General features: G+C 34.3%; 1 protein-coding gene across 2 annotated transcripts in view; it reads left to right on the top strand.

The window, feature by feature from the left end:
• The window catches only part of LRP1B (LDL receptor related protein 1B), a 1,892,531-nt gene that overhangs the window by 1,290,121 nt on the left and 582,766 nt on the right, over positions 1-19,644 (top strand). The gene's annotated exons all lie outside the window — the stretch shown is intronic.

Genomic DNA, 19,644 nt, shown 5'->3' with positions numbered 1-19,644 from the left:
GTTCAATTCTGGATAGTGAACTCATGAGTTTATTTTCATCTTCTTTCCTCTGTTGGTTCTGGCTCCTCCAAGTGTTACCAAAACGACCCGTTGTTTAGACACAGCTGACTTTCTTCTTGACAGTCGTAAAAGAGAACACTAACTGGCCAAGTCTTAGTAGTATCTAAGAGAGGAAAGAGCAAAGTTGAAATTGTAATTTAGATTTATGGCCAGGCGCGGGGGCTCACGCCTGTAATCCCAGCACTTTGGGAGGCCAAAGTGTGCAGATCACGAGGTCATGAGATCCAGATCATCCTGGCTAAAATGGTGAAACCTCGTCTCTACTGAAAATACAAAAATTAGCTGGGAATGATGGCATGCGCCTGTAGTCCCAGCTACTCGAGAGGCTGAGGCAGGATTGCTTGAACTCAGCAGGCACAGGTTGCAATGAGCCGAGATCGTGCCACTGTACTCCAGCCTGATGACAGAGTGAGCGACTGCGTCTCAAAAAAAAAAATAAATAAAAATAAAAAACAGATTGTAATTGAGATTTTAAAGTCTGGTTTAAGGTAGGTCTTTCAAATGAAGGTATAGTTAGGATTGAGTAAGGATCATTATATAAAAATTTCAGACTGGTTAGAACAGCAAAAAGATTCTGAGGGGAAGTTGTTTGAAGAGCCTTAAGTTATAAAATGTTGTTTGATGCTTTTCTTGCTGAAGAGTTGATGAGTCTCTCAGGAAGATCTTGAAATAAACAATATTATCGGCAACTTTTATCTTCATGGGCAATAATTTCTTGGGCTAGTAATGTTATGTTATTAAAAACAGTAAAATAGTAAAGTCATGTTAGTGTAGACAATAAACTGTGCTTATGGTTTTGATTCTCATTTATAAAATTAAGCCTTTGTTTCAGGGATTTTTTTAACCCCTTTAAAACACATTAAACATAACCTTTGTAAAAAATTTGTACACTAACATGTTCGTTCACCAGCTGACTCTGAAAAACAGACCCACAATAGTCAGAGTTCTACCAGAGAAAGAAAGCCAATTATGGGTGTGTATACATGTATATACAGTAAGTCACCACTTAACATCATCAACATGTTCTTGGAAACTGTGACTTTAAAGCCAAAAGACATATAAAGAAAACAATTTCACCATAGGCTCATTAATATAAACAAGAGCTGTTTCTAGAGCATATATCTGGCAACAAAAACATTAATAAATTTCTAAATAAAGACCCAAAACACTTGTAATATTAAGCATTGAAATAAATGTGAGGCATATATACATTTAAGAAAGACTAATGAAAACACGTAAGATTTTAACCAATTTTTGGTGAATCAGTGAGTGATGGTGGTCATAGTTGTGGTGGGCTAAACCAAGAAATAAATGTTTGCCAAGTGACAATGGCAAAGAACACCTTCTACTGCCACATAGTTTAAAACCAAACAATAACAAATACGGCAGGCTTGCTGAGTACTTTCATACCATATCATTTCCTGTTGTGGATTTGTGTGATTATTGTGTACTTTACAAACTTTTATTTGACAATAATTTGTATTCATTCATTCATTCTCTAACCCATTTATTCCAGTTTAAGGTCACAGGATTACTCAAGCCTATCCTGACAGCTCAGAGTACAAAGTGGGAACCAACCCTGGAAAGGACACTATTTCATCACAGGGCACACTCATGCACACACACACTCTCACTTATATTGGGACAATCTTTTTCTAACTGATACATAATGATAATGCATAGTGTGGAATGCATGTGATATTTTGATACATGCATATAATATGTAAAGATTAAATCAAGGAAATTGAGATATCCGTTGCCTCAAATCTGCAACTTTTCTTTACATTGGGAACATTTCTTCTCTTCTGACTATTTTGAACTAGACAATACATTATTGTTAACCGTAGTCCCTCTACTATCAAACACTAGATCTTATTTTTTCTAACTGTACTTTTGTACTGATTGTCCAAACTTTCTTCATCCCCCTACTCCTTTGTACCTTCTCCAGTCTCTTGTAACCACCAATCAACTCTCTACCCACAAAAGATCTACTTTTTTAGCTTCCATATATGTGGGAGAACATGTGGTATTTGTCTTTCTGTGCCTCACCAATTTATCTTAACATAATGACCTGATGCTCCATGCATGTTGCCAATGACAGAATTGCATTCTTTTTTATGGCTGAATACTATTCCATTGTGTATATGTACCTCATTTTGTTTATCCATCCAGCTAATGATAGACACTTATGATTATTGTAAATAGTGTTGCAATAGACATGCTAGTGCAGGTATCTCTTTATATACTACATTTCTTACTTTTGAATATATACTCAGCAGTGAGATTGCTGGATCATATGGTAGCTCTATTTTTAGTCTTTTGAAGAATCTTCATACTGTTTTCAATAGTGGCTGTACAGTCCCTCAGCATACATGGGGGATTGGTTCCAGGACCACCCACATATACCAAAATCCACACATACTCAGATTGTGGAGTCCACCCTGCAGGAGTGGGTACACAAAAAGTTGGCCCTCCAAATATGTGGGTTTTGCATCCTGTGAATACCCTGTATTTTCGATCTGTCCTTGTTTGAAAGAAAAAATCACGTATAAGTGAACCCATGCAGTTCAAACCATTGTTGATTGAAGGTCAACTGTATTAAATTACTTTCCCACCAACAATGTAGGAGTATTTCCATGTCTATACCTCCTCACTAGCTACTGTTACTTCTTGTCTTTTTGATAATAACCATTCCAACTGGGGTGAGGTGTTATCCCATTGTAGTTTTGTGTGACGTTACCCTGATGGTTAGTGATGTTAAACATTTTTTCATATATCTGCTGGCCAATTGTGTGTCTTTTTTTGAGACATATCTACTCAGATCTTTTGCCCATTTTAAAATCACATTATTAGTTATTTTGCTATTGAATTGAGTTCCTTATATATTTTGGTTATTGATATCTTGTCAAATGGATAGTTTGTAAATATTTTCTTCCATTCTGTAGATTTGTTCTTCTCTTTGTTGATTGTTTCCTTTGCTGTGCAGAAACCTTTTTGTTTCATATAATCCCATTTGCTATTTTTGCTTTTGTTGCCTGTGCTTTTGAAAGTTTAGCCAAGGAATCATTGCCCAGACCCATGTCCTGAAGTGTTCCCCAAATGTTTTCTTTCGGTAGTTTAATAGTTTTACATCTTAGATTCAAGCTTTAATTCATTTTGATTTGACTTTTGTATATGGCAAGAGATAGGAATCTAGTCTCATTCTTCTGCATAGGGATATCTAGTTTTCCCAGCACTATTTATTGAAGAGATTGTCCTTTCTACAACGTATGTTCATGGTGCCTTTGTCAAAAATGTATTGGCTGTAAGTGTATGGATTTATTTCTGAGTTCTCTAGCGTGTTCCACTGTTCTCTATGTCTGTTTTTATATCGCACCATGCCGTTTTGTTTACTATGTCTTTGTACTACATTTTGAAGTCAAGTAATGTGATGTCTCCATCTTTATTTATTTATTTGTTTAGGATTGTTTTGGCTATTTGGGGTCTTTTGTGGCTCTGTAACGTCATTGGTTTCTTGATAGAGATTGCATATAATCTGTGGGTAGCTTTGGGTAGTGTTGACATTTTACCAATTCTAATTGTTCTACTCCATGAGCATGGAATATCTTCACTTATTTGTGTGTGTTCTTCAATTTCTTTCATCAGTAGTTTATTGTTTTCTTTGTAGAGATCTTTTATTTCTTTGGTTAAATTTATTTCTAGGCATTTTATATTTTTTGTAGCAATTGCATATGGGATTGTTTCTTAATCTCTTTTTCAGTTTGCTCACCATTGGCTGATATCACTGCCACTGATTATTGTGTGATAAATCCAGCAACATTATTGAATTTGTTTATCAGTTCTAATAGATTTCTGGTGGGGACTTTAGGTTTTCCTAAGTATAATATCGTGCATCTTAAAACAAAAATAATTTGCCTTCTTCCTTTCTAGTTTGCTAGGACGTCCAGTACTATGTTGAAAATAAGTAGTAATAGAAACATCCTTGTCTTGTTCCAGAACTTAGAGGAAAAGCTCTCATTTTTTCTCCACTCAGTATGAAGTTAGCTTTGGATTTATTATATATGGCCTTCATTGTTTTTAGGTCTGATTCTTCTACACCCAGTTTGCTGAGAAGTATTTTTTATCATAAAGGGATGTTGAATTTTTAAAAATGCTTTTTCATCTAAGGAAATGATTATATGTCTTTTGTTCTTCATTCTGTTAATGTGATTTATCATATTTATTAATTTGCATAGGTTGAACCATCCTTGTATCACTGGAATAATTCCCACTTGATTGTGGTGAATAATCTTTTCAATATGTTGTCGAATTTGGTTTGTTAGTGTTTTGTTGAAGATTTTTGCATCTATGTTTATTAGGGATATAGTTTTCCTAGTTTTTGTTATGTCTTTGTCTGGTTTTAACATCAGGGAAATGCTGGCCTCTTAGAATGAGTTTGGAAGTATTCCCTCCACTTCAAGTTTTATAAATACTTTGAGTAGAATTGGCATTGGTTCTTATTTAAATGTGTGGTATAATTTGCTAGTGAAGTCATCAGGTAGGTCCTGGGTTTTTTTTTTGATGGAGTATTTTTTATTTTCATTTAACCTCATTACTCATTACTGGTCTCTTTGGTTTTTCTATTTCTTCATGGTTCAGTCTTTGTAGGTTGTACGTATTCAGAAATTTATCCATTTATTCTAGGTTTTCCAATTTGTTAGTGTTTAGTTGTTCGTAATAGTCCCTAAGGATTATTTGTATTTATGTGGTATCAGCTGTTATGTCTGCTTTTTTTGTTTCTGATTTTGTCTTTTCTTTCTTTTCCTTAATTAGTCTAGCTAAAGGTTTGTCAATTTTGTCTTTTAAAAAATAGCTTTTTATGTCATTTATCTTTTATATTATTTTTTATTCTCAATTGTATTTATTTCTGTTTGGATCCTTATCATTATTTTTCTTCTACTACTTTTGGGATTGGTTTATTCTTGCTTGTCTAGTTCCTTGAGTGCCTCATTGGGATGTTCATTTAAAATCTTTTAACTTTTTGATGTAGGTGTTCATTGCTGTAAACTTCCCTGATTTTGCTTTATAGCATAGTTTTGGTATGTTATGTTTCTAATTTTATTTGTTTCATGAAATTTTCAAAATTTCCTTCTTCATTTCTTCATTGACCCATTGATTATTCAGGAGCATGTTGTTTAATTGTCATGTGTTTGTATTGTTTCTAAGTTTCTCTTATTATTGAATTCTAGTTTTATTCCATTGTGGTCAGAGAGAAACTTGATACAATTTTGACTTTTTTGAATTTGTTGAGACTTATTTTGTGGCCTCACATAGATCCTATCCTGGAAAATGTTCCATGTGCTGATGAGAAGAATGTGCATTGTGTAGCTGTTGGACAAAATACTCTGTAAATGTTGGTTTGATTCATTTGGTCTAGAGTGTAGTTGAACATCATTGTTTCTTGGTTGATTTTCCATCTCAATGATCTGTCAATTACTGAGAGTGAGGTGTTAAATTCCTCCATTATTATTGTGTTACAGTCTCTCTCTCTCCCTTTAGATTTATTAATGTTTGCTTTATATATTTCGGTGCCTTGGTGTTGGATGCATATATATTTAGAATTGTTATATCCTACTACTGAATTAATCTCTTTTTTATTATATGTTGACCTTCTTTGTCTCCTTTTAAGTTTGATTTAAAGTCTGTTTTATCTACTATAAGAATAGTTACTCTTGCTCTGCTTTTGATTTTTATTTACATGGGCTATCTTCTTCCATCTCTTCACTTTCAGCCTATGTGTGTCTTTTTATAGGTGAAATGAGTTTCTTACAAGTAGCATATAGCCTAAATAAAAAAGCCTGAATTAAAAAAATTATTCAGCTGCTTTGTGTCTTTTAAAAATTGGAGAATTTAATCTATTTACATTCAATATTATTTTTGATAAGTAAGGACTTACTACTGCCATTTTGTTACTTATTTTTGGAGTATTATGAATTTGTCTTTATACTTACTTTTAGAAATGAGTTTTAGACTATCAATTGTTTTCTTTTTGCATATTAGCATCTTTTTTTTGCATATTGAAGAATTCCCTTTAGAATTTTTTTTTGTAAGATGGATCTAGTCATTGCGAGTTCCCTCAGCTTTTGTTTGTGTGGGAAAGACTGTATTTCTCTTTCATGTTTGAAGGAAAGCTTTCTGGGTACAGTATTCTTGCTCAGCAGCTTTTTCTTTCAGTAATTTAACTATGTCACCCCACTCTCTCCAGGCCTATATGGTTTCTATTGAGAAGTCTATTGCCAAGTGAATTGGAGCTCCTTTATGTGTTATTTGCTTCTTATCTCTTGATGCTTTTAGGATCCTTGCTTTGTCTTTAGCCTTTCAGAACTTGATTATTATATGCTTTGGGATAGTCTTATTTGGTTTGAATCTGTTTGGTGATCTCTGATCTTCCTATAACTAGATATTTTTATCTTTAGGTTTGGTATGTTTTCTGTTATTATTTATTTGAATAAGTTTTCTACTCCTTGCTCTTTCTCAACTCCCTTATACGCTAATAACTCTTAGATTTACACTTTTGAGGTTATTCCCTATATCTTGCAGGTGTTCTTCATTTCTTTTTATTATTTTTCTTTTTATCCTTTTACTGTATGGTTTCTGATAGCCTCTCTTTAAGCTTACTTATTTTCTTCTACTTGATCCATTCTGCTCTTGCCTCTAGTACATTTCTTAGTTCAGGAAACTTGTTTCTCACTTCTAAGATTTCTGTTTGATTTTTTAAAATTATTATTTTATTATTTGTTACTTTCTCTGATAAGTTTCTGAATTGATTTTCCGTGTTACCTGGGAGTTCAGTGAGTTTCTTCAGAACTACCATTTTGAATTCTTGATCTGAGAGCTCACAAATTGCTGTCTCACTAGGGTTAGTCACTGGCTCTTTGTTTTGTCCATTTGAGGAGGTCTTGGTTCCCTGTTTGCTGTTGTTTCTTATGGATGCATGTCTATAGCTTTTCATTGAAGGTCTTTACTTGTGTCTGGCTTGTGTTGGTTTTCTAGGGTATGTTTGCTTAGAGTTTCTTTGCAGTCACTTGTAAATCAACTTAATCCTAGATTGATGGCTTTTTTTTTTTTTTTTGGCATTAGATGGCATATTAATCCCAAATTTACCTTGGCTCTCACAGGTGTTCAGAACACTTCTGGTCCTGAATTGGAGTGGGGTTCCTAAGGAGGATACCTTGGCTCTGTAGGAGACTGGCTGGGGCTTCATGCTCAGAATACTCATTGAGATTGCCTCCTATGGTGTGTTGCTGCTGAATAGCTACTTTTATTTGGTGTCCCCTTGGCTGAGATAAAGAACAGTGTTTCACAGGCTGAGGTTTCTAATCCCACCTCCCCTTTGTGTCTCTAGCTGCCCTCAGGGGTTTTCTCCCTACAGGCCCTCATGATTCTTCCTGTGGGTCCAGACAGTAATAGTTTTCTTAAAAGGGGATCCAAGATGCTAGGGAAGCTGGCTCTGCCTTGATCTCACTTTTTCCAGTGCAGAAACCATGAGTCTAGGAGGAATCATTCATGCATGGTGCCTGGCAGATTGGGGGAGGGGCATTATGAATCGAAAGGCCCATTTCTCTTACTGTCTGCTCAGAGTTTTTCACTTCTCTATGGCTTCAGGGATCATCTCAGTCTCAGACTTGAGTTCCTGGATATTGCTGGTGATCATCTTGGCACTGGATAATTATTTTTGGTTTTCTCTTGGGGAGAGTGAAGCCATCTGGCTTCTCTTCTGCAATTTTGATGGTGTCAGTCTCTTCAACTGGGGCAATTTAAACATGCCAATTAACCTAACATGCATATTTTTGGGATGTGGGATGAAACCAGAGCACTCAGAGAAAACCCACACAGATATAGGGAGAACAGGCAAACTCCATACAGATAGTGGCCCCAGGTGGGAATCATTTTTTTCCCTTGTCAATGTTATACCAAAATGTTATTCAAGGACCTGATGTATATGTATACCTACATATATGTTATTTGTTGCAAAATTTTGACTTATGAGATCCTGAAAACTGGCTAGCCCTTAGGCAGGCTAACACTAAAGACATGCTTGACACTCTCAGGCAGGAGCTGAAGCTGAAGACGACAAAATGAGTTTCTTTGTCAGGGAAACCTCAATTCTGTTCATAAGGCCTTTCAACTGATTGAATCAGGACCATCCAGATTTTTGAGTATAATCTCCCTTACTTAAAGTCAACTGATTGCAGATAGTTATCACATCAGCAAAATACTTCCACAGCAACACCCAGGATAGTATTTGATTGAATAACTGGGTATCACAGCCTAGCTATGTTGACACATGAAAGTAATCATCACATGTTTTGAACACAAACTTTTCTGTAGTTTATCCACTGCCGTATATCCTTGCAAGTGTAGTAGTTGTGTTTATGTTGGTTCAAATGTTGATTTCCATAATTGTTTACCTGTAATCTAAATACGAGCTCTGTTAAAGAAAAAAAAAAACAATTCCACAATTGATCCTTCTTTTTAAAATCTAAATTCATCAAAATACATGAATTATGATTATGTTACTACTAATATTATACACAGCTACTATCTTAATGAGTTAAATGTGTTATGTTGGACACTGTGGATGATACAGAGGACTTTATGTAATACTGGCTTTGCAATGTTTACATCCCGATGGGAAAAAAAAAAAAAAAAAAAACATAAGGAACATGGTGAAGATCCACATGTTGGTTTGTATGCATGTGGGAGTCTTGAAGAAAAAAACTAAAAAAAAAGGTACTTCCTATAATATGCCAGTTACTGGGAGACAACATGACCAAAAGTGATATGAACAGTTTCTTCAAGGAGTTTAGAATCTAAAACGAAGGGCAGTGTGACCGAAACTTCCCACTCCAGCCATATTTCCCTCCTTTGATATTCTCCCAATTTTTAGGCTCTTTTCACTAATATTACATTTTAACGAGTTATTTCTTTGCCCAGAAATTTCTCCTATCTCCTCTTAGTTTAGTTCACTGACTCCTATCTAATAAGCCAAGTGTTATTTTCCAAGAACCCTTCCCTGACCTCTGTGACCAGGCTGAATTCTTTTAAAACAGACACTTTTAGGACTGTATTCTATTTTTTAGCTCTGTTATCATTTAAATTTTTAATTTGTTTGTTGACTATATGGTTACCTACTGCCTCATCAACTAAAAGAGAAGCACCAAAAGCTAGGGACCGTATCTGCTTTATTTACTATTATATCCTCAACGTATAGCACAATTTTGGCACATAAGTAGATTTTCAATAAATATTTGTTGAGTGAATACTGTTTCCTATCCTATAGCAAGAGTCTCTACAGGATTGACTAAATCTAAGATTTATTGATGTGTCTCAGTTGAATAAGATTAATTTGTGAATGTGTGATATTTAGAAAGAATATTTCCACTGGAAGTGCATACTTGGTGACCTGGATATGGATTCATGTTGCATTTCATTTGATGTATCCAAGGAATAAAAAACATATTAAAGTGTTCCCAGATTTATATTTATACCATTATTTTCTCAAATATAGGGTACAAATATGTATATGCACCTGGGTTGCTATGTAAGTACATGACTAGCTAGGAAGAAAAAGTTGGAAATGTTACACTTCTCAATTTTCTTCTCCACTTATTCCTCTTGCTTTTTCTCTAGCTTCTCCTGTCTAACCCTGTGGCCACTGGGCTCTCATTAGCACCTCAATGACAGATTTCTCATAAAATTAAAGAACAGGCAAAAATAAATATAGTCATCTACTTATTGACAAATCTTCTTAGCACAGGGAATAAAGATGAAATCAAAAAATTTTTACAGTAATCCCTCATTTATTTCAACCCTATTAATTGTAATTTTTGATCTATCCCAAAAGGCCTCATATAGATTAAACCAGATTAAAAGTACAGTGCATAGTAACTTTTTAAAAAAAAGAGTATTTTCACTGTGCGTGCCTCAACCATTTTTTTAAATATATTTAATAGCTTATATTTCTTACTAATTAAGAGAAAATACGAAAGAATTTCAGATTATTGTGTTTTCTATTTTTTTTATTTTTTTAAATTCCTTTTGCTATTATTTTAACTTTTGTTTTAGGTTCAGAGGTACATGTGAAGGTTTGTTATATAGGTAAACTCATGTCATTGAGGTTTGTTGTTCAGATCATTTCATCACCCAGGTATTAAACCTAGTACTTAATAGCTATTTTTTTCTGCTCCTCTCCCACCCTCCTCCCACCTTCCACCCTCAAGTAGACTGCAGTGTCTGTTGTTCCCTTCTCTGTGGTCATGAGTTCACATCATTCAGCTTTCACTTATAAGTGAGAACATGTGTTATTTGGTTTTCTGTTCCTGTAGTAGTTTGCTAAGGATAATATTTTACTTTTTTTTCTGTCTTTCTGAATAATTTAAAACTGCTATGCAAATAATTGGATAAAATATTTCTGTGTTTTATATCTGAACTATAGTTAAACTATATATAAACTATATTTAATGTAGAATCAAAGTTGTTTCACAAGGAAACACTTGACATAGGATATTTGAAATACTCTAAGTAGTCCATGTCATTGTAACACCACTTTAAAAGATTCCTTCAGAACTGTTCCACTGAGTGATTTCTAAAATGGAATTTTACAGTACTGTGAATGGATATATGAATGTGTGAAAAAATAAATACAAACCTATTGTTGCTGGCATACATGATCATTACACCATGAAATGCTTAAATACATAGGGCATTAATCACTGCATTATTTGCTCATTGTAATTTCATTTACTTATTGCAAGCAATTATTGTAATTATTATTTAATGATGAGTCTGTGTGAGCTCTGGCTCAAACTGCCTACAGTATTCCTTAAATTTCAGTGAAGAAAATTAAACAATTAAGAATAGCCACTGTTCAATTGAGTTTCTTCTCGTGCATATTGTTGTCAGATTATACATTTTATTTTTTTTTCCAGAATGTGAGGAGAAAACACTATATTCTGCCTGGTAAAAATGGAGCAGCATCAATTAGCTCATAGCAATTATTACCTAACACCCTTTGTAGTACCTGTATTCTCATCATGAGGCCACACCTTTGTGTCTGCATGCACTTATTGAGATCTTTCATATGGTTTCATATGGTAGAACCATGATCACTCTGGCAACAAAAATAATATAATCATAGTGACTGCTTTTTAAGCACTTGCAATATGTCAGCCACTTTCAAAATGCTTTGCATTAATCATCTCATAACAATTATTTCTGGAAGAAGTTCTTTTTCTTCCTTTATAGATTCAGAAACTGAGTCTTGTCGAAAGAAGGTAGTCTACAATGAAAGCTGGGTTTAAAAATCCAAGTTTATTTGCTTCCAAAACCATATGAAATCTTAACCATTATGCTGCGCCCAGAGAGGCTGATTTCATATAGTAGTTACTTGACCTCAGCAAAGATCAGGGAATAAAGCTGATACTTTTCAAGCGTGGAATGTGGGAAAGGGAAAAATCCAGAACTGGCTTACTCCTAAGAAATGTGGACCCAGTTAGGTCCAATTTCACCTCTTAGCCAATTGTGCCTCACAGTTAATTATTTCTGAATCTTTAATTGCTGTGAAATGGCAATGCCACTGATACACTAGACTTTCTAGTTTGAGGAATTGTTTTTATATTGTAATTCACTGACTTCCCTTGCTTGTTTGCTGTTAAATCCACATGTGACATACTTAAAATAGAAGTGCATCATAATCATATGAAAATGCTCAACTTGGCATTTTATGAGTATGTGTCACTAAAGACTGAGTAATTGCAGCCTTCAGGCAATTTAGGCTGAATAACTTTGTTTCTGTTAAATACAAATCAACATCAGCATTCCAGTTATCCATTGTTGAGCTAAATATTCTCAATTAAGATGTATTGCTCAGTCTTGGATATATTAAATGCTTAGAGCAGTTTACATATCAGAAGATTTTACTTTACTGATTACAGTGATTTCTATGTTTAAAATGCCCTTATATTATGAATTTTATCCCTTAAGCCTCATATAAAGGAACTTGGCTTGTCAATCAACATTACCCTTCATGGATATTCTTAGGAATCTTGTGTACTATATATTTTTATTTCTTTGATGTTTCCCGTTTATTCTTTTTTTTTTTTTTTGAGACGGAGTCTCACTCTGTCGCCCAGGCCGGAGTGCAGTGGCGCAACTTGTCTCACTGCAACTTCTGCCTCCCAGATTCAAGCAATTCTCCTGCCTTAGCCTCCTGAGTGGCTAATTTTGTATTTTTAGTAGAGATGGGGTTTCACCATATTGGCCAGACTGGTCTTGAACTCCTGACCTCGTGATCTGCCCGCCTCAGCCTTACAAAGTGCTGGGATTATAGGTGTGAGCCATGGCGCCCGGCCTCCCCTTTATTTTCAATGTAATCCCAAATGAAAGTTATTTGTTTACTTAAACTTGCAGTACATCTTCTTGAAATCTACCAGGCATTTTCTATTACTTTATTCCAACTCATACACTGTATGAAGTAGAGTGTGAATTATATTCATAGATAACATTCTTAAGCACTTTTTCCCACATCAAAATAAAATAAGGAACCTCAGTTTTTAGAAGTAAATTTTTTAAAAAAGTCTTGGATATGTTTCCTTGTTCAATATTATGCATTTCTATTATTGATATATACTTATTACTCAGCACAATCACTTTTATTGTGTAAGAAGCACATTCCATTTACGACTGCACATCTCAAAAGAAATGTTACAAACAGGTTACAAAGAAGCCGGAGGAGTTGGCAAACTAAGATTATAATTACGCATGCTAACATACACAAATAATTTAAATATATTACACTTTCATCTGATTATTCATTTACTCGTTTAATTCAAATGTTATTAAGTTGGGGGTGCGGGGGAGGTAATTTTTTAAAAAGGTTGTGAAGTGTACACTATGTACTAGACCCTAAAAATAAAACCTGGTACCATCCTCCAGGAGGACATAGTTCAGTGAAGGAAAAAAATCACTGATAATTAAAAGCCATTTGAATGAGATTTTTAGTAGAGTTAAACAAAACAAAAACACCCAATGTTTTTCATGAGTACTATGCTCATCATACAGTTAAGCAGACACTGAAAATAAACAACTAATATTTTGCAGGGAGGAAAATTAGAAAAAAGAATTGTAACCAAATTGATAATATTTTGAAATTGCTACACGATCTTGAAAAAAAATACTTTTTTTTTTTTTTTTTTAAAGAGGCAACAGGAAGAGGAGGGGCTTTCCTTAGTAACAGCAGAAAAGAAAAGCAGGCATAAAAGGCATAAAAGAGGATGATATGTATACAAAACTGAATTTTTCTATATGCGTAGCAAATCTGACATAAGGAAATATTTAGCATTGTGTTGTCAGGAACCACAGTTTAAAATTATTTATGTGACACAATCCAGTGCTTTAAAAATATTTTGTTCTATTTTACTTATGAAGCTATAAAATATAGTTTTGGAAAATTATAAAACTATAGGTATTAAAGCTTTTAAAATGCTTTTAAAACACTTAAAAAATAATTTCGTTGATTCTAGTTTTTCCTCTATTTCTGTGTGTGTTATTTTCACAAGGCACATAAGATTTGCTACTCATCAAGGGCTCGGGATATGGACAAACTGTCAGAGGCAAAATGAGTTATGTTAGGAAGGATGGAGGAAATGTTGAAATCTTACCTTGAATAGGATAAGTAGTAAGGGATCAGTTGACTACTTTAGCCCTGTAACTGACAGGGTGAAATGAAAAGGGTAATTTCCAGGAAGGATTTAGATCATGTTAAGATAAAGGCAGTATACTCGACTAGTTGTTGAATAATGTGCTTTTAAAAACATTAATGTAGGCCAGGCGTGGTGGCTGATGCCTGTAATTCCAGTACTTTGGGAGGCTGAGCCGGGCAGATCACTTTAGGCCAGGAGTTCAAGACTAGCCTGGCCAACGTGGCAAAGCCTGTCTCTACAAAAAATATTTAATACAAAAAATTAGCAGGGCGGTATGGGAGGCTGAAGCAAGAGAATCGCTTGAGCCCAGGAGGCAGAGGTTGCAGTCAGCCGAGATCATGCCACTGCACTCCAGCCTGGGCGACAGAGTGAGACTCTGTCTTGAAAAAATAATAGTAATTTAAAGGTTTATATACACATTATTGTGTGAAGATTAGTTTTTACTTCTCTGAGTTAAATTCCCAGGAATGCAATACCGGGTCATATTGCATTAGTGTGCTCAATTTTATAAGAAAATGTCAAATTGTTTCCTAGAGTGGTTTTACCATTTTACATTCCCACTAACAATGTATATCAGTTATCCAGTTCTCTGTATCCTTGTTGGCATTTAGTGTTCTCACTGCTTTTTTATTTTAGCTATTGTAATAGACATATAGTGTATCTTATTGTCACTTAAAAACACTTTTATTTCTTCTAGACTTTAGGTTGTTTATAACAATTTTCATTTTAATATGCATTTTCCTATGATATTGAACATCTTTTTATGTGTTTATTTGCCATTTGTATATATTATTCTGTGAAATATTTCTTCTCTGTTCTTCTCTGTTCTCTTTTCTGTGAAGTTTTCTTCTCTGTTCTAGTCATCATGCTCCATGTCTTTTGCCCATTTTTGAATTGCATTTTTTTTAACTATTGAGTTTTGAAAGTTCTTTTGTTGATACTTACCTTTTGTTGGATGCATGGATTGCAAATATTTAATCCCAGACTAAATCATGTCTTTTATTACTTTTCACAGACCAAAAGTTTCTAATTTTGATGTGCTTGTTTTATAATTGAAAGAATATTGTGATTATGAATGAAGTACATAATCTCAACATTTTTAGTAATTAGATTATCTCCAAATTATCAGTTGTGAGATTACCAGAGAGATGGTTGCAAGCTTTAGAATAGAGCCTTAGCTTGAAAGGGAAATATAAACATTTATACCACTCATAAATATAGCTAACATTTATTTCATGCTTTCCATGTGTCAGACACAATTGTATGAGGCATTATTCTTATCATTACCACCTCACAATGGTGGAGCAGCAAGGGCAAGGCTGCCAGAAATACTTAGACAAGGCAACTGAAGGCTAACACCTTAGATTTGTGTTCACTTCACAGAGAAGCCAGGGATGGAACAGACAAAGTGCTTGGGTTTCCTCAGCACATTCTCTTTTTTATTTTTTTTTTATTTTTTATTTTTTTTGAGACAGAGTCTCGCTCTGTTGCCCAGGCTGGAGTGCAGTGGCATGATTTCAGCTCACTGCAACCTCCACCTCCTGGGTTCAAGCGATTCTCCTGCCTCAGCCTCCCGAGTAGCTAGAACTACAGGCATGTGACACCACACCTGGATAATTTTTTTGTGTTTTTAGTAGAGATGGAGTTTTGCCAAGTTGGCCAGGCTGGTCTCGAACTCTTAACTGAAAGTAATCCACCCGCCTTGGCCTCCCAAAGTGCTGGGATTACAGGCATGAGCCACAGTGCCCAGCCAGCACATCCATTCTTTACCCAGCAAAACCCAAATATTCTCAGGATGGATAAAGCATTTCTTGAGATAGCCTAATAGTGAATCCTTCTCCATGTAATAACTAGCCTCCATCAGAGCTAAAGTTTTAATGTTTCCAAAACAGTTCTGCCCCAGGAATAGGAATAGTGATGCCATTTCTGATGAAGCCTGAAAAAATGTTCATTTTGGGGTATTTAGAATATTATAATTCTTCTACAGGTATAGCATGTGATGTAACTTATTGGTATTTCTCTATGTTTTGTGTGTTTACAATGGTCAGTTTCTAAAACTTTCACAGTCCCAGAAATAGAAGGAGTTGTTTCCTACTGTCTGAAGTTAGTGCCAGAAAAAGAATATTTAGAAGATTTTGATTATATTTATTATACCTGTGTAGAGGCCTGGAAGTTAATCCTCTACATTTTAATATTCATAGTGTGTCTATTTCCCATATCTACATCTCTACCATTCCCCTGTCTCCAAAGGTTTCACCATTGTGATACTCTTTCCAGCAAAATTTAAAAGGCCCAGTTGAATTTACTAAAATATTACATTTGAAAGCTTATAAAAATATGCAATGTTTAACATAATTTTTTTAAATTGTATATCACAAAATTACCTGCAGAGATATTTTAAAAATACTGAGGCCCAGGACCAGCCCAAACCAATTAAACTGAAATTTTGTGGACTGGGGCTCTGGGATCAATATTTTAAAATAACTTTCCAGATAATTAAAATTCTCAGCTAGGGATGAGAATTTAGAAGTTAAATTTGCTAAGTGATGGAAATGTATTAAAAATATCTATTGAAAGCCTTAATTCTTAATTTTTTAAATTCTTTTTTATACTTTTGCAATTTTTAAACTCCATACTGCATAATATATTTATTTAATTTTGAGCCACTTAGAAAAGAAATGAGACACATAAAATGAACTGCCTAGTCTTAATTGCAACAACACTTAAAACTTAATAAACTTAATTTTTTCAGTAATATATGAAATAATATATGTAGGTAAATTACATTATTTTAAAAATATTTAGTTTCTTACATTAATATGTAGAATATTTCTATTATGAGAGAAATTACATAATTTTTGCAATTTTCCTTGTCTCAGTAACAATTAAACTGGCCTATTTAAATCAAAATGTTCAAATAAAGTAATATATAAAGGAAAATTCGGGACTGATACTAAGGAATGTTAGAATTAAAGCATATGGATTAGCTGTATTTTTATAAAAATAGAAAAGTAAAAAGATAAATTTTTCTTTTCATAAAGTTTTTTCTCAATTTAAATAGTGACTTATTTTTTCGTATACTTATTATGTTATTGGATCTAGATTTCCTCTTTTGATAGCCAGATTCAGATGATTTCAAAAATTAGTTAAATATGTCTTATAAAAATGAGACTGTATTACAATCGATACGTTCTTCAGACAGATTCTATAGCCTTTGAAGATTTTCAAATTTAAGTCACCCATTCTGAGGATCCTTTCATACAGACATAATTATATTTCTTTGCATAAGTTCCAGGACAGTTTTATAAATATGCTCACATTTGACTGTTTTCTCATGGGTATTGATTTAGCATTCTGACATCACTGAGTAGTTTTAATTGCATTAAACAATTATTTGTTCACTGCCTAGTGATTCATTTTTTTAAATATTAGCACAACAGAGAACTGATTCAGAAATTATTCCAGCATCATGTATACCAATTAATCATTTAGTGTTGTTGGGACTTTAGTGAATGATAATAACGAAATGAAAAATCTTATGATGCAAAAACATTTGCATTAATAAACTTCAGAGATATGTATTATACTTCTATATATATCTATATTGTGAATATAAAGCATATGTCACCAGTTTTTAAAATTCACAGGAGGATTTGTAAAGCATTGCAATTCTATTTTATGAACCTGAGAATAAATGCACCCAAGAACATTTAAGGGTTAAGCTAATATACTTAACAGGAAAGAAGATATATGAAGGGAGTTATGTGATATGCATCATATGCATACATATATAGAGAGAGATTAATATAGAAACTTTAAATATTGTTTTTGTGAATTTTAAAAATATTAATTTGAAGCTATTCAATATTAAAATTAATTTAAATATTTAAGTCATACTAAGTAGAGATGTTGAATCATTGCGCTTCCTCTATACTTGTTACAGTATCTGGGTATAAGTAGCACATTAAAAAATTCAGTTGGGGCCAGGTGCTGTGGTTCACGCCTGTAATCCCAGCACTTTGGGAGGCCGAGGCAGGTGGATCATGAGGTCAAGAAATCGAGACCATCCTGGCCAACATGGTGAAACCCCATCTCTACTAAAAATACAAAAATTAGCTGGGAGTGGTGGCACATGCCTATAGTCCCAGCCACTTGGGAGGCTGAGGCAGGAGAATTGCTTGAACATGGGAGGTGGAGGTTGTAGTGAGCCGAGATCATGCCAGTTCACTCCAGCCTGGCGACACAGTGATACTCCATGTGAAAAAAAAAAAAAAAAATTCAGTTGAGAAGATAACTAAACTTTTCTAGGCAGAACTCTTTGAAAAGAAGCTATAGTTTCAAGATGGAATTAACTAAATAGTCTGCCATTTATTTGATGTTTATTAATTTTCTTGTCAATTCTAGTCATCATGCTAGACAGCAAATATAATAAGATGACTATGACAAAGCCTCTTTCCTCTAGGCACAGTCTAGAAGCAAAGACGTTGAATAATAGACTCTGGTGAACTCAGATCCAATAAAAAAAAAAAAGAGAAAATTCTTCCCTCTGTGAAGCCCCCTCTTAACTAAATTGCTTGGCATTGTGTATTGCATTGATTTAGGAGGTTTTGTTTTATTTTGCTTAAACTTCCCATATACTCCCTAGCTTCTTCCCTCATTTTAGATGTAAACTTTATATTGTAGAATCACATACATATGGAAAAGTAAACCATCCTAAATATATGGCTTGACAAATGTTGATTAAATGAGCTTGCCTATATAACCAGTGCCCAGATCAAGACACAGAATTTAGTTAGAAACACAGTAGCCCTGTGGCCAGTCATTACCTTACATTCCACACATGTCCTGACTCTGAGCACAAGCTAGCTTTACCTTGTTCCTATAGAATCTGCACTTACTAAAAGAAAAAGAAAAAAAATAGAACTAGGCAAGGTGGCTCACACCTATAATTCCAGCAGCTCAGGAGGTTGAGGTGGGAGGATTGCTTGAGCCCAGGATTTCAAAGCTGCAGTGAGCTATGATTGTGCCACTGCATTCTAGCCTGGGCAACAGAGTGAGACCCCAACTCTCAGAAAAAAAAAAGAGGGTCTAATCCATAGAGATAAATGCATTTAACAATTCACATTCTTTGTCCTGGGAATCCCTGTAGTTGAGAATTATTAGGCTATATTTGACCTTTTCTCAGTGCGCTTGAATCTGTGTGTCTCTTCAATCATCTGCCCTTCCTTCTTTTCATCTTTTTTTTTTTTTAAGGGAAGGAATTATTTGTGATTTGTTCACTTTATTCTCTGAGAGAGATCCCAGGAACAGTTGGTTGCATTGTGTGCTTGAGTATATGCCCACATGTACTTTTCCGTGAGTAGTTATGGATCACAGAAGGTCAACATGGTTCTACAGAGTTATTGTTAAAATGTGGATACTGATTCTGCTGAGCATGCCAGTAGTTAAGTAGATGTGTGCCAAGGACCTTTAGCAAACAAAAAGTACCTACCCTGAGAACTCTGACAATGATGGCCACCACTGTAATATGTGAAGTTGCCCATAAAATACAATAAAGCCTAGCCTTACCTCTGTGACACACTGTGCCAGGTCGAGATTAGGGTCTTAAGTCATTGGCTTGATTCACTCACTTGCCAAATGGTTTATCTCCCCCATATCAACCACCAAATGAGTTCAATTTAATTCTGTACTTTGGTAAAATTACTATTTGCTGAAAATCTTCCATTTTTGGATTTACTTGAAGAGGGATGAAATCACCAATTTAAATCTGTAACTGCCTAAGTAAATTTTATGGAAAATAGATGAGTAATTATAAATTTCATCAGTTAAATTAGTATCCCAA

Source organism: Gorilla gorilla, chromosome 11 (assembly GCF_029281585.2).
Source record: "Gorilla gorilla gorilla isolate KB3781 chromosome 11, NHGRI_mGorGor1-v2.1_pri, whole genome shotgun sequence".
Taxonomy (NCBI): Eukaryota; Metazoa; Chordata; class Mammalia; order Primates; family Hominidae; genus Gorilla; species Gorilla gorilla.
The sequence above is the reverse complement of the archived record's forward strand: the minus strand, read 5'-3'. Positions and strand labels throughout refer to the sequence as shown.